Genomic DNA, 12,057 nt, shown 5'->3' with positions numbered 1-12,057 from the left:
CGCTCCGAGAAAGCGCTCTCACAGCCGCTTCGCTGACAGAGAAAGAGAGAGAGCAACAGCCAAAGCAAGATAGAAAGGAAGAGAGAGGGAGAGAGAAAGTGAGAAAGAGAGAGAGAGAAAGAAGGAGAGAGAGAAAGAGAGATAACAAGAGAGATAGCAAGAGAGAGAGAACAAGATAGGGAAAGAAAGCAAGAGAGAGAAAGAGTGAGTGAGAGAGAGAGAGAGAAAGCAAGAGAGAGAGAAGAGAGGAAGGGAGAGAGAGAGAAAGCAAGAAGGGGAGAGAGAAAGAGAGAGAAAGAAAGAGAGAGAGAGAGAGAAGAGAGGAAGGGAGAGAGAGAGAGGAAGAAAGCAAGAGAGAGAGAAGAGAGGAAGGAAGAGAGAGAAATGATAGAAAAAAGGGGAGAAAAAAGAGAAAGGTTTAGTTTTAATAGTAATAGATTTTGGTTTTGTTTTATTATTAATTTCTTTTAATAAAAAGGAGGGATTTCCCCCCTATTTATTTATTTATTTAGTTATTTATACTTCTATGTCGCCCAGTCCCAAAGGGACTGCCATTCAGACACCATACTTTTCCGCCCACACCGAAAAATTTAGAGGGAACATTGAATAAAACTTTAATAATTAAAACAATTAACTAGGACCTGCAGAGGCCACTAAAACAATTTAAGGTGGCAATAGTTCACAATAACATTCCTTGGCAACTATGGGCATAACGCCTTGCTGAACCAGGTGAAAGTCTACACCTTCACCTGGATCCTGGCCATGTCAAGTATGTGGGGGAGGCTCGCCATCCAATCCCCATCCAGTTATTGGATTAGACAAGTCCCAGGGGCATCCCCTCTCCAATCGCCCAGACCGTGCAGCACCATGAGCTCCTGGCAAGAGGCTGCCCATCATATTTAAAGATGTCCAAATGAGAACATGCAGTTGCTACCACTGCTGGTTTCCACACCTAATCTGCCAGGGAGGGGGCCAGATCTCTATCTTGGCCCACTGACGCCCCCTCAACCTGCACCAGCTCCCACAGGCACCTCTGCAGGTCCTCCAGAAAAAGGGCATTCCCCTCGTCTGAGAGGTGAACACCATTGGCTCGGAAAAGCCCGTGGTTGTCAACTCTAATTCAGGGGTGTGGTACTATAGTGCCACCTAATTCTATTCTAATTCTCATCACAGAGAGCCTCACGGGCTTGACAGATCACTGCCAAGCCCTTTAAGACATCCTGGTCATTGCACCCTAGGTGCAAGACCAGCCACTTGGGGGCTACCACTGGGGCTGCTTGCCCAAGAGCAAAGGGAGGAGCCCCTCCCATCAAAGGTCTCTCTGTACTAATCAAATAATGTTGACCCAATGGCCAAGCAACAACTGTGTCCCAGCAGCTGATTTCATTGCACTCCGGCTGGCCCAGAAGATCATGCTGTGGTCACAAAGCAGTGCCATGAGCTTCTCCCTGTGGGACAGGTCTAGAAGGGAGAAAATAAAGTTAGTCCTATCCAGTAGTAGGGCCACCCTGCATGGGAGCCCGTATGTAAGTCCGAAAGGCTGCTGATCTCTAATGGCTGAAAGTCTTAATCCTGTTTTCTTCAAATCCAGAGGCAGCCACTACGGTGGCAGTGCCGATCCGAAAAGAATGCGTCCCGTTTTGACTTGGGTCACTCCCTATTTCCCTAAGGGCCTTCAATGTCACTGCCCAGAATTGGTACTGGGTAAGTGGTGACCTGTCATTGTGGCAGAAAAGATAACTCTTATCAGTGCCTTTAACCAAGCAAAAGGTTGATAAAGCTGTCACAGGGCAGACTTTCTGGTCTAAGGTAGGGGCTATGCAAACCCGTGATCCCCTGCCTATTTGGTCTGTCCTAATGTGGAGGGACATCCCTTGATCCTCGAATGTCAAATCTGAAAATTGCAAGGCATGGAGCATCCTGTCCCGATGGGAGGAGGCAAGGCCCTCACTTACTCGAAACGCACCAAAAAACAGTGTCAAAGCCATTGCATGAAAGAGGCGTGCCTCAGATACTGAGTCACAAAGCCTCACCCAAGTCTCACTAATGACCGAAAGCTGTTGAAGGGACACGCTTGCCTAGGATCTGTAGCAACACTCAGCTGGTCTCTAGCACAGTCCTCTAGCATCTTCTTAATTCGAAAGTCAGATGAAGTGTCATGGAAACCCTTGGACTTCACAATGAATGTCAAGCCCGCCAGTTTATCCCGGAGGGTCCTAACTGAGAGACCATGCTGCCTGACCAGCACACAATATTTCATAAGATGTTCTATTGGAATGAGCCATGGGTGACCATAACCTCTCTCCTGGCGAAACTCCCCAAAATCCTTACCTGATCTCTGGTAAGCCGTCAGGGTACTGGGGGCTAAGGATTGGCCCATGGCCCTGGCTACCACGATCCTCCAAGGCTCAGCAGACCCCCAGGCTCCACAACTGCAGTGGGAAGGCATCTGGCAACTCCCGTGCCCCTGGTACCAGCATCCAGAACCTGGACAACTGTCCATGGGACAGAGTGTCAGCCATGCCATTCTCCAAGTTGGGGACATGGCGGACCAGAAACAAGGTGTTAAGGGCCAAGGATCGACTAACAAAATAGTGAACCAAGCGCATGACACATTTGCTTCTAGATGATAAAGAGTTTACTACATGGACAACTGCTAGGTTGTCACACCAAAAGTGTACTGTCTTTTTCTGAATTCCTCCCCCCACAACTCCATGGCTACTACTGAGGGGAAAAACTCAAGAAACATAAGGTCTTTCCTAATATAAGAGGCCAGCCATTCAGGAGGCCAAGCAGAGTAACACCACCTATCCCCAAAGGTGACCCCAAAGCTGTGCACACTGGTGGCATCAAAACACAGCTGTAGCTTAGCTTCCAAAAGAAGCTCATGGTGCTGAAAGGATACCCCATTAAAGTGGTCTAGAAATGGCTGCCAAATGTGGAGATCACTCCTAGCCCCAGCGCGTAAATGCGTCCAATGATGGGGCAAACACAACCCTTTCATGGCCATGTATAACCGGCGTAAAAAGGCCCAGCCCAGTGAAACTACCCTGCAAGCAAAATTCAACCACCCCATCAACTCATGTAGTTGCTGGAGTGTGACCTTACAGTGACCCAAGACCTCTTGAATCCTATCTCGGAGTTTATCCAATTTATCCTTGGGCAGTCTACAAGACTGCTCCCTGGAATTGTGTTCATTACCTAGAAAGGTAATCCTGGTGGCAGGGCCTTCGGTCTTCTTGGGGGCCAGCGGGACCCCCAAGTGAGCTCAAAGGGCTCCAAAGGCCGACATCAGCACGAAGCACTGGTCTGTATGGGCGGGCCCTACCATCAGGAAATTATCTAGGTAATGAATTACAGACTTGGATGCAGTTCGCCACCTGAGTGCCCACTCGAGGAAAGAATTAAAGCTCTCGAAGAGAGTGCAGGACACGGAACAACCCATAGGTAGTGTCTGGTCCACATAAAACCTCCCACGAATTGAAAGCCCAGGAACTCAAAATCATCCGGGTGAATGGGCAACAACCTAAATGCAGACTTTAGGTCACATTTGCCCATGAGGGTCCCCACACCGCCTGCCCACACCATGGCAATGGCAGCATCAAAAGATATGTACTGAACTCTTCAGGGATGAAATCATTCACCAATTCAGCCCTGGAGAAAGATAGATGATGCGTCAAACGAAATTCACCAATGGCCTTCTGGGGAACCACACCTAGAAGAGAGATCTGAAGGGTGGGGATGGGCGGCACCGGAAATGGGCCCAACACCCAACCATCTAACACTTCCTTATCAATCTTCCACCTTACAATGTCTTCACATCCAACAACCAATTTAAGGTTGTCGGAGGTGAAGGCCTTCTGGGACCCCTTGTAGGGTATCCGGAAACCCTCTCTAAATCCTCAGAGAAGCACAGTAGCGCATTCAACAGGGCGATAATCCTGCAATAAGGCCTCCAAAATGTCCAGCCTAATTGGACTGGGGCCTTTTTCCCTGAGGTGAAGGTTGACGCTTTGCCTGAGTCGAGTTGTCTTTACCATTCTTTGCTCCCCTGGCATGGGAGCAGGCATGGGTGACATGCATGCCCCCACAACTCCCACATGTATGGCTAAATTTACAGGGTGGGTGAAAGCATGTCCCCTTGCACTGAATTTGTGGCAGGGAGGGGTGAATCGACCCCCCTGTGAGGAGGTTGGAACCTCCAGTGTGGAGGCTAGCTGCAGTAGATGCCTTGACTTTCATTTAGTGGTCGCTATCTGTGCGCTCACTGTCACCAGCCCGCATGAGTTGTGTGGCGTGAAACCACAAATCAGGGATGTTAACATCCCAAGGAAGAGTCCTCTTGAACACGACCCTCATTCGAAAAGATTCATCGTACTGAAGTCAGAAATTGCCCTCATATTCATAATGAGCCCTGGCTATTAAGTCAATGTATTTCAATATGGAGGAGGCCCTAGCCATCTCCTCAATAACCACGGACATGTAGGTCAGGAAGGCATAAAGCCATGAGCTAAAGCATCTACCCACTTTAACCTTCTTTGCCTGCTCAGCTCACGCCTCCTCATCCTTTTCCTTCTTTGGGACTTCCCTATTCAGGACGGAGAATATATCCACATATTCACCCATCCAAATCTTTTCCTTTACAAAAGGATGCAAATGAAATCCCAGAGGAGTATAAGGAAGCCCCCAAGGAATTGCTCCTGGCCTCAGGGCCGCCAATGGGTCTGCTATGCTGGACACTCCCGGTTGACTCCTAGCCCCTGCACTTGCGGTAGGAGCTGTGCTCCTGAGCACCGCATCTATGCTTGTTAGAGCCATGGGGGCAGTACCGCTCATACCAGTGAAGTAGATGCTGGCCCAGAACCTTGTAAGGCGTAGCCCAAGCTCCTGGAATTTTCCGAGTGGGTCATCTGAAGTTTGTGTGGTGTTGGAAAATGCAACCTGCTCACTTGTTGGAGCCAGGTGATCCTGGGGGTGGTGCACCAGCAACACTGGCCACTGAACTGGAAACAGCTGCTGGGCTGGATCCTGGCTGGGGTGCCGGCTTGTTTGGGGGGCTCCCCAGCAAGGCCGAAGGATGGGAAGGTTGGCCCCCTGACCTTTGCCCATAAACAGCCAGCCAGCGGGCATCCAACTCATCAAGGCAATCAAGTATCCTGGATAAAGAGCGAGCAGGGACCATTAATTCATGCCCATGTGGCTCCCTAGGTCTCCCCTCCAATCTGGAGCCCTGTTCCTGGGCCGAGTCATTGGCCAGCCTGGCCCTGGCCAAAGACCTCACTTCCCTCCTAGGGTGGGTGGCCGGCTCGGGGCTGCTGGGGCAGCCGTCTGCTCTCTGGGAGCCATCCCACAAATGCTAAATAAACCCGAAACAAGCCCCTAAACAAGGGCCCTCCCACACAAGCAATACAAGGGCTAAGACAACACTTATGCCCACCAAACATAGGTAGGCCCCAAACAATGACCAGCTATAGTACCCACCCAGACAGGCCTAAAATGCGAGGACAAGGGGAACCAAGCCAAATGGGCTAATTAGTGGTCTAAATTGGTGGGGGTGGGACCCTTGCGGAGAGGTTGGTACCCTAATTGGGGAACTAGAGTTATGCCTTGATGGGGGGGCATTATTAACAAAGGCCCGGGCCTACCAGAGGCTTCTAGAAGGCCTATACCCCTTCCCATCTTGCTAAACTATTCCCCATTAAAGGAGGGATGACCCAGCAAAAACAAAGGCGCTCATTTCCTGCCCATCAAACCACTGCACAGCCTGCTCAAAGGTTATGCCACATGGCTCCAAAGAAGGCGAACACTCCACGTGTTCGCAATATTGGCAGCCAGGATGAAAAGGGAGTTGGCCTACAGTGCAGTCTTATTTATAGGGCTCACCTGACCCTCACTGACTGCGTGGTGGCTGTGCTGATGTGCAAAGCCCATGCCGAGATCTCACACGTCCTTGCGAGATCCCAGCTTTCCAGGCTGGCAGAAACACCAGAAGCCACATTCTCCTGGCCCCGATCTACAACCTACAGCCAGCCGTTGAATGGTCAATTCTTTAAAGCTAGAAGTAATCCTCATTTTATAACAATTCACGTATTTACCATTAAAAGTTACAACAGCACTGAAAAAAAGATGCTTATGACCATTTTTCACACATAAGACAAGTGCAGCATCCCCATGGTCACATGATCAACATTCAGATGCTTTTAGCTAACTTATATTGATGACTGTGTCCTAGAGTCCTGTGATTCCATTTTGTGATCAATGAGGAAGCAACATTCATTTAACAATCATGTTACTAACTTTACAACTGCAGTGATTCATTTAACAAATGTGGCAAGAAAGGTCATAAAATGGGACAAAAGTCATTTAACAACTGTTTTGGTTAGCAACAAAATTTTTGGATTCAGTTGTGGTCATCAGACAAGGGCTTCCTTTATTGCATTTTATTGGCAGTAGTTATCATTTATATATTCTTTTTACATTGGATCTTTTCAGTCTGCTTTATAGTAGTGATAGACCTCACAGCAAATCTATGTTTCATTGAACACTAGGTTGGTTGTATATTTTATATCCAATTTTGAACAGAATATTTTAATTCCTTTCTAATCTGGATTTAACATGACAAGCAACAGTTTGGAAAAGGGGCATTGGTATACATTGATACACCCTTTTTCAAATGGGGGAGCTAGCCTCCAAGTATGAATTAAGACCGCCCTATGACCATTTAGGACTGAATCAAAGGTTATAAAAGTCATATCATTTCCTGTCCTCCCCTTTAGATGAGGGATTTGGGTAGATTCAGCATGCTATCCTCCCTTATGTGAGTTCTATAGTTTTCTCTGCCTCTGACCTTCAATCAGACTAGTAGATCAGGTGGGCGATTTATGGATTGCCACCATTCTTTATTTTTATATTAACAGAACCCTTTAAACATCCAAAGTATGCCAGATGGCCTCCTGTCCAATGGATGGGTTTTCATAAAAGGCTGGTAACACTATTTCCTGCATTATATGAAAGATGAAGTCCACTTTAGGGGCAAACATAGGATCTAGCCGTAAGACAACCCTGTCACTATGGAACATGCACAAGTCCCTCCTTGTGGAGAGGGCTGCCAGTTCCAAGATCCTATGGGCTGAAATGATTGCTACCAAGAATGCCGTCTTGATAGTTAGGAGCATCTACGGAATGGAATCCATTGGCTCATATGATATCCTTGATAGGGAGTCTAACATTAGTCTGAGATCCCAGGTAGGGAATCTATGAACCACTGGGGGGGAAATTTTGGGTGCCCTTATAGGTCATGTGTCCCTAGGGACTTCAGTGACCCACAGATGGAGCAACCACTTGGTGCTGGAGGGTGTTGAGAGACAACCCTATAGCCAGTCCCTGCCATAGAAATTGGTCTTCGTCTATGATGGATAGTTCCAGTGGGAAACACTCCACTTCTGCACACCATTGGCAAAAGGCCTTCCAGGTGGATGAGTATATCCTCTCTGTGGATGGCCTCCTGGAGGCCAACATTATGGTGGCAAGGTTATCCGGGACCTCCCGCTGCCTCAAGGTGAGCCGCTCAAGCACCAAGTGGTCAGTTGAATGCTGAATCGAGCCCTGCAACAATGTTCACTCTCTGTTGTTGGGATCTTCCAGGGTAGAGCTACAGATAGGGATACCAGATCCACAAACCACACCTTCCTGGGCCAGTGAGGCATCAGCAAGACCATCTCTGCCTGATCTAACCTCCTGAATATTCTGGGTATGACTGGTAAGGGGGGAATGCATATAGTAGTCCCCTGGCCGCAGGCAGAGTAGGGCATCTGTCCCTTCGGCGCCCATTGCCTGGAACTGAGTCATGAACCTGGGCAGCTGAATGTTGGATGGGGTGGCAAACAAGTCTGTTACCAGATGACCAAACTGAGATATCAACTCCTGGAATGGATACAGCGACCACTCTGCCTAATCTTTTTTTTAAAAGTTTATTTATGTTTTCAAATACAATAAAAAGAAGAAATATCTCATTATACATTGCAGATCATAGCCCGTTTCTATTTCCTTAGATAACAATTCCATTCCTGATTAATTACGTCATTGAAAAGAGAAGAAATAAGAAGAAAAGAGTGGAAATAAAGTCCCTTTATCTGATTAAACGTTACGGTTTATATCTTTTGTCTGAAGTTGTCTGAGTAGTTTTATGTCTCTCGCCCTCTCTTTGTGTTATTCTATTCTGGATCCAGCAGTACCAATTATCACACAGTTTGTCTATTTCGTCTGTTTGTATACCTTTAATATCTCTTGATATCTCATCCATGTCCGCACAGCTAATTTTTTTTTCTTGTCTTTTCCAACTTTGGGCGTATGTTATTTTCGCGGCAGTGATTACATGCGTCATTATATGAAGAGTTTGTTTAGGTACTTCCTGTCCCAAATTCCTAGTAAAAAAGCTTTTGGAGTAAATTCTATTTCTACTTGAGTAATTTCTAGCAGCCACTTGTGTATAGTTCTCCAAAATGTTTTTACTTTGTGGCAAGACCACCACATGTGGTAAAATGTGCCTATTTCTTTTTTGCATTTTCAACAATTTGCGTTTGCATTTGGGTATATTTTTGCAATTCTGGAAGGTGAGAGATACCACCTATAGAATATTTTATAATAATTTTCTTTATATGTTGCAGATAATGTGATTTTAGTAGTTGTCAACCATGTTTTTTTCCACTCCGCAAGGTATATATTTTGTCCTATGTTTTTTGCCCAAGCCAACATTGGGCCCTTAACAATTTCCTCTGGGTTCTCATTTTCTAACATGTAATTATATAGTTTCGTAATATTTTTCTCATCTGGCCCTGTGGAGGTTTGGTGTTAGCTCAATGCCCATTTCTTTCATGTTTCTTCTATATCTAGTACTAATCTGCATGTATGTCCACCATTCCATCTTAGAATTTGGGAGGTTTAAGGCCTCTCTTGGTTTTAGAAGACCATCTGGGTATAATATGTCTTTGTAGCTCAGGGTTTTTGTTGGGTCAATTAGATTTGGATACAGGCTAACTTCCATCGTGGATAGCCACCCTGGAATTTTAATGTAATTTTTTTAAAAAAATTTCATACCTAATTTTCAGCAGTGATTTTCTAATTAGATGTAGATTAAATGTATTTTGTTTTTTGAATTCATCAGTCCATAAATGAGCATACCAGCCTTTTTGAAGGTCATATCCTTCAAGAATTAAAATTCTTTTGTCCGATAAATTGACCCAGTCTTTGATCCACATTAACGCAGCCATTTTGTAGTAAAGTGAGAGATCCGGCAGTCCCATGCCTCCTCTCCATTTATTATCTTGTAGATATAGTAGTTTGATTCTTGGTTTTTTTTTTAATTCCAAATGAAGGTCGTGATTATTTTGTTGAGTTCCCTAAAATATTTTTGATCTAAACATATTGGGGCAATTTGAAATAGATATAAGAATTGTGGAAGAATGCTCATTTTTATTGTAGCTATTCTTCCCATGAATGAAATTTGTAGTTTCCCCCATTTTTCTAATTTAATTCTGATTTCTTTAGCCAATTTTTCATAATTAACTTTTTTTAGGCCTGCCAGTTTGTTGGTCAAAGTAACTTCCGGATATTTTATCTTTTTAGTAATTTGAAGCTTCATGATTTTTTCAAACTCTATTATATTTTTCTGTGTAATATTTTTTGTCAAAATTTTCATTTTTTGTTTATTAATTTTCAGTCCTGAGAATTCACCAAATTTTTCTAATTCTTTCAACAATTCTGGACCAGAGTCAAGAGGATCTTCCAAAAATCCCCAATGTCATCCGCATATGCTTGTATTTTATATTCTTGTTCTTTGATATTAATGCCTTTAATTTGTTTATTGCTTTGAATCTTATTTAGGATGATTTCTTGAGCTGTTATGAACAGGAGCAGAGACATAGGACAACCCTGGCAGACTCCTTTATATATGAAGAATTGCTTAGTCATATCTCCATTAATCATTACCCTAGCAGATTGCAGTGAATAAATGTTTCTAATTAAGTTCTGAAATTTTTCCCCTAGGTTTAATTCTTGAAGTAAATTTAGTAGGTGGTCCCAATTGAGATTATCAAAGGCCTTTTGTGCATCCAGGAAGACAAGTGCCACTTCTCCAAATTCTATTATATTCATAACTGCTCTTATGCAATTTCTAATTTGGCGATGTGGGAGGAATCCATTTTGATCTCGATTAATGATTTTGTTTAGCACTTATTTAAGTCTGTCTGCCAGAATGGACATGAATATTTTATAGTCTGCATTAAGCAGAGCAATTGGTCTGAAATTCTGAATGTTGTCTTTCTCCTTTTCGTTTTTTGGAATAATTGATATGTAAAATTCCTTCCAACTTTCCGGAATTTTTGCTGCAGCTCGAAAACCTTGTTAAATTTTTTTATAAAATTCACTTGGGAAACCATTTGGTCCCAGAGATTTATTACTTTTCTGTCTTTTCAAATGTTGTTGTAATTCCTGCAGCATTATTGTTTTATTTATCATTAAGTTATCTTGCTCCTCTATTACTTGAAGATTACTATCTTTTAAAAAAATTGTAATTTTGGTGGGCTCTGGAGGATCTGGTTTATAAAGAACTTTGTAATATTCATAAATTATTTCTTTTTTAGCCTTTTCCAAATATTGCATTGTTCCATTTATGTCTAATAATTCCGTGATTATTTTATTACTTTTGTCCTTTTTGATTTTATGAGCCAGCCATCTACTAGGTTTATTAGCTTCTTCAAAGTAGGTTAACCTACTCTGTTTTAAATTTCTTGTATACTCTTGTTCTTCAATCAGATTAATTTTATGCTTTGTTTCTATCATAGAATAAAAAGTTCTGTCATTTTCCGGGTCTTGTTGGTATGTTTTTTCTAGAGTTTTACATTTATTTACATTATTGTTGTATTCTTTCTTTTCCTCTTTGTATTTCTTTGCTGTGTAGGAAATGGTGAGTCCTCTAACATATGCCTTAAGAGTGTCCCACAGTATGTGTATGGTGGAGGGTTGTTTTTAATTTTCTTTTATGAATAGTTATATTTCCTTTTTTATCATTCTTTCATAATTTTCATCCACGAGTAATTTTGTGTTAAATGTCCATCTTCTAAAGTTTCTTTTTTCCCCTTGCCATTTAATTATAATAGGGTTGTGATCTGCCCAGAGATTTGGTTCTATTTCTGTGTCTTTAATTTTATGATTCATTTCTTTATTAATCCATGCCATTTCAATTCTTGAGAAGGAATTATGGAGTTTCGAGTGAAAAGTAAATTGATCTTGGGTAGGATGTCTAGATCTCCAGGCATCTATTAAATCTAGTTCTTCTACCATCAAATTAAAGGTCATGGGTAAAATAGATCTGTTTGTGTTATTTCTTCCTACCATTTTGTAGTCTTTTTTAGAATTTATGATTCCATTATAGTCTCCAACGATACATAAATTTTACTATGTAAATTCTTTAAAAAGCATTTTTGTTTTTGTTTGGGTGCGTAGATGTTGACTATTGTCAGTTTCTCACCTAAAAGTTCTATTTCTGTAATTGTAAATCTTCCTTTTGTGTCTGTGACTATTTCTCATGGTTTTAGTTCTTTTTTAACATAAGTAACAAACACCCCCCCTTTTTTTTGTTTCATCCAATGACGCATGCAATTCGCCTAATTTGGGAAATTCTAAATATTTTCTATGGGATTGTTTTACGTGGACCTCTTGAAGGCAAATTATTTGAGCTTTTTGCTGAAGCAGTTTTGCAAAGGATTTTCTTCTTTTAACAACATTATTGAGTCCATTTATATTGATCGAGATTAGTTTCCATTCTTGTTGCATTTCATCCTAAGATATTTCTTCTTAGTTTATTGCAGCTGTGAGCAGCTGTGATCTGGTCCTGATACCTTCCTCCTGTTTCTTGTCACAAGTCCTTTCCAAGTTTGGCGTAGATTTGATGAATTCTTGTCTAATTTCTTTCTTTTCCTTTTTGTTCAATTCTCCTCGTTCTCCCTCCTCTGAATCCACGTCTATATCCAAGTTTGCTAATTGGTCAAAAACCTCTTG

This window comes from Erythrolamprus reginae, chromosome Z, assembly GCF_031021105.1.
Source record: "Erythrolamprus reginae isolate rEryReg1 chromosome Z, rEryReg1.hap1, whole genome shotgun sequence".
Classification (NCBI taxonomy): domain Eukaryota; kingdom Metazoa; phylum Chordata; class Lepidosauria; order Squamata; family Dipsadidae; genus Erythrolamprus; species Erythrolamprus reginae.
Note: the sequence above shows the minus strand (reverse complement) of the source record.